This window comes from Arachis duranensis, chromosome 7 (genome assembly GCF_000817695.3).
Source record: "Arachis duranensis cultivar V14167 chromosome 7, aradu.V14167.gnm2.J7QH, whole genome shotgun sequence".
Taxonomy (NCBI): domain Eukaryota; kingdom Viridiplantae; phylum Streptophyta; class Magnoliopsida; order Fabales; family Fabaceae; genus Arachis; species Arachis duranensis.
The window spans coordinates 74,411,725-74,415,814 of NC_029778.3; positions in this window are offsets into that span (position 1 = coordinate 74,411,725).

Below are 4,090 nucleotides of genomic sequence, written 5' to 3' on the forward strand. Positions count from 1 at the left end.
AAAATACTATCCAAACTGGAGAAAAAAGAGGTATTTTAGAACAAGAAATAACAATAAAAACAAAAGGCAAAAAAGTGACTATTGTCCAAATAAAAAAGAAAACTGTAAGTGCTGGTATTGCCAAGAAGAAGGACATTATGCAAATGAATGTCCGAAAAAGAATGATAAAAAAGATCTTTCTAAACAAATAGAAATTGCTAAGTCTTGTTTTATGGAACCTTTAGAGGAATCTGATGATAACCTAGACTATAATTTTGAATATGTCTCAGAAACAGACTCAGAGACTGAGTAATAATGCCACATTTATTACTATAAAAATAACAGAAAAATTTATAAATGCTTTTATAGATTCTGGAGCAACACAATGCTTTGCTAGTTCAAACATAAAACTTGATTGGAAAAAATTAAAGAAACCATTAAGAATTAGAATAGCTGACAAATCAATACATAAAATTGACCAAAAAACAGAGATGACTGAAATTTTTATTCAAAATTATAGGTTCATTGTTCCATCTATATATATGTTAGATTCTGGAATGGATTTTATCATAGGAAATAACTTTTTAAAACTATATCATCCATTCATTCAAGAATTAACATATATAATTTTAAAAGCTCCACATGATTCTTCAATAAATCAAAAATCAAAACGTATAAAAATACCAACTACTACTATAGATAAGATCTTAAAATTTAAAATATTTTCTATATTAGAAACATGTTATTTAAATTTATACTTTCAGATAAACATTCCAAAAAATAATCTTGAAATAAAGATAGAGGAACTTTTGGATGAAATTTGTGCTGAAAATCCGTTAGATATTAAAAATACAAATAATGAGTTAGTAAGTATTAAATTAAAAGATCCTATAAAAGAGATAAATGTTCCAAATAAAATTCCTTATTCTGCAAGAGATAGAGAAGAGTTCTCTTTAGAATGTAGAGATCTTTTGGAAAAAGGAATTATAAGATTAAGTAAAAGTCCTCATGCAGCTCCAGCCTTTTATGTCGAAAACAATAATGAAATTAAAAGAGGAAAACGAAGAATGGTTATTAACTATAAGAAGATGAATGAAGCAACTATTGGTGATGCTCATAAACTTCCAAGAAAAGATTCTATTTTAGAAAAAATAAAAGGAGCGACTTGGTTTTCATCTCTTGATACAAAATCAGGATATTGGCAACTTTGTTTAGACGAAGAAACAAAGAAATTAATTGCTTTTACTTGCCCAACAAAAGAATCAACAAGTGTGTTACTCTATGAATGGAATGTATTACCATTCGGATTAAAACAAGCCCCAGGTATTTATTAAAGATTTATGGAAGAAAATCTAAAAGAATTAAATGAATTTGTTTTAGTATACATTGATGATATATTAATTTTTACAAAACAGGATAAAGAAGATCATCTTCAAAAATTATTAATAGTTTTAGAAAGATGTAAGGAAAAAGGACTAGTTCTTAGCAAAAAGAAAGCAAGAATAGCAAAACAAGAAATAGAGTTTCTTGGATTAATTCTATCCACTCAAGGAAAGCTAAAATTTCAGCCAAATGTCCTAGAAAAGGTAAATTTATTCCCTAATAAAATAGAAGATAGAAAACAATTACAAAGATTTTTAGGATGTATAAATTATATTTCTGATCGAGGATTTTTAAAGAATATAACAAAATACACTAAAAGCTTATTTCCAAAAATAAGTACTAAAAAAGAATGAAAATGGGATGAAAAAAGCTTATTTCCAAAAATAAGTACTAAAAAAGAATGGAAATGGGATGAAAAAGATAGTATGCAAATTCAAAGAATTAAAGAATTATGTGAAAAACTTCCAGAACTTTATATTCCAGAAGAAAATGACTACTTAATGGTAGAAACAGATGCCTCAGACATAACCTGGTCAGGATGTCTAAAAGCTAAGAAAGCTATAAAAAGTTTGGAACAAGAAAAAGAATCACTAGATTCTAAATATTCCCCAAAGGAATTACTTTGCAGGTATATTTTAGGGACTTCTACTCCAACAGAACGGAGATATACCACTCATGAAAAGGAAACTCTAGCAGCAATTAAATCTCTTAAGAAATGGAAAATTGATTTACTACCCAGAGAATTTACATTAAGGACAGATTCAAGTTATCTAACAGGTTTCATACGATATAATTTAAAAGTTGATTATAATCATGGACGATTGGTAAGATGGCAATTATTTTTGTTACGATATCCAATAAAAATTGAATATATTAAGGGTGACAAAAATGTTATTGCAGATACATTAACAAGAGAATGGAGTTCGTCTACAATGCATTAGATCAAGAAATCCAGAAATACGAACAAGAACTTGAAAAATGCAAGCATTGTCAGCAAATAAGGACACAGATCCAATCCCTCAAAGGGAATATGATGCTCTTCATCCAGAGCAAACCCTAAAAAGAGTAGATAAAGCTCCAATTCAAGCCCAGAGAATATGAATAATAAGAAACATTCCTACAAAGGCCGAAATCAAGGAAAAGAAAAGGGTCTGTAGATCAAATCTCAGAGAAACCCTTAACATAGTCCTAAATTGGACCGAAGAAAAAAGGGCAATCTTGGGATATTATCCTATTGCCAAAGAATAGCTAACAAAGCTGGTTATATTTCCAGAGGCTTCCCCATCTGACACCTATCAGTTTTTCTAGTATGGATTAATTGATACAATTTTAATTTTTAATGATTTGAAAATTATTAGTAAGTTTCCTGCAGGATTTATTGATGCAGTAAAGAGATTTAAAAATATGATTGACAACGTAAATCCAAGGGATATATCCCTAAAATTTACAAATAGTCAACCAATTTTTAATGAAGAAGAAGAATGCTTGGTTCCAGCACATCAAGTAATCTTCATGTCCGTCTTCCCAGGAAATTTTCAACCAATTGATCAAGTTCAAAATTTAACAATCTACAGTCATGAAGGAAGACCAGCCAGCACACTAGCAAGGGTCTTCGAAAGAACTCAAAAGATAACAAGAGAATCTCACACAAGAATCAATTATAAAAGCAGAAATACTTTGCTTGTGTCCAGTAAAAAGAATGAAATTGAAGAAAGAGAGATGAGACTCTTAGTAGAATTTGAATCAGCATTCTACAACTTATCTAGACTCTTAGAAAAGCTCCCCAAAGGGATAAAGAGGAATCTCTGCTATTTGATAAAAGACAGAGAAGACCACAAGTGCCAGCTATGTGTCTCAGAGTTATCTGAAGAAAAACAAGTGTCAGCTATATGTCTCAGAGTTATCTGAAGAAAGCAATAATAAAACGGAATCAACCCACATGATAAAGGAAGAAAACAACGCATCTGAAGGTCACATGATGAAAGAGGAGGACAGCACATGAAGAAGACAACATTATTGCATAGTGACGTAAGCGCTTAGGTCATAGAGCACCAACAATGTAGCTGGTGCAAGATAATAAACAATGACGTAAGCAATGACGTCATAAGAAGGGTAAGGATGGAAATTGTCCATCAGACCCAACCATTATAAATAGGTTGCTTAGGCAATTGTAGAAGGCATCAAACAATAGAAAGCAGGAGGCTAAGAGTACTCATATGCTAGGAGAGTAAGGAGGAAGCTGCCTAGGCGATTCTATAGTTTGAAGAAGAATTCCCTTAGGAAAAACCAATTCTAAACTCCCCTCTGGAGTTAGTATCTACAATCTCCCCTCTGGAGATAAAAAACATCTTATGTAAAATATTCTAAATAAAGGAAGTTTTTCTCCAGAAAGGTACGCCTTTATATTAATCTCATAGTTATGAATTATTTAGAAAGTTTAGAATTAACGGAAGAATCTGATTATTATAGATTATCTGCCTTATTCGACAATGAAAAACAGGCTGTTCTAAAAACAGAATTAAACCTTAAATCAAATGAAAATTTTAATAAACAAAATCTTTTAAAAGAAGTTTTTAATAGAAAAAATATAATATACTATGGAAAAATTCAACTTGAAGCCCCTATAAAGATAAAATCTGCTAATGGGGAACTTGAAATAGCCTTGATAAATGATGAAGAATTGAGTAAACAGATTGAGAAAATTAAGGATCAACAAAAAAGATCTAAA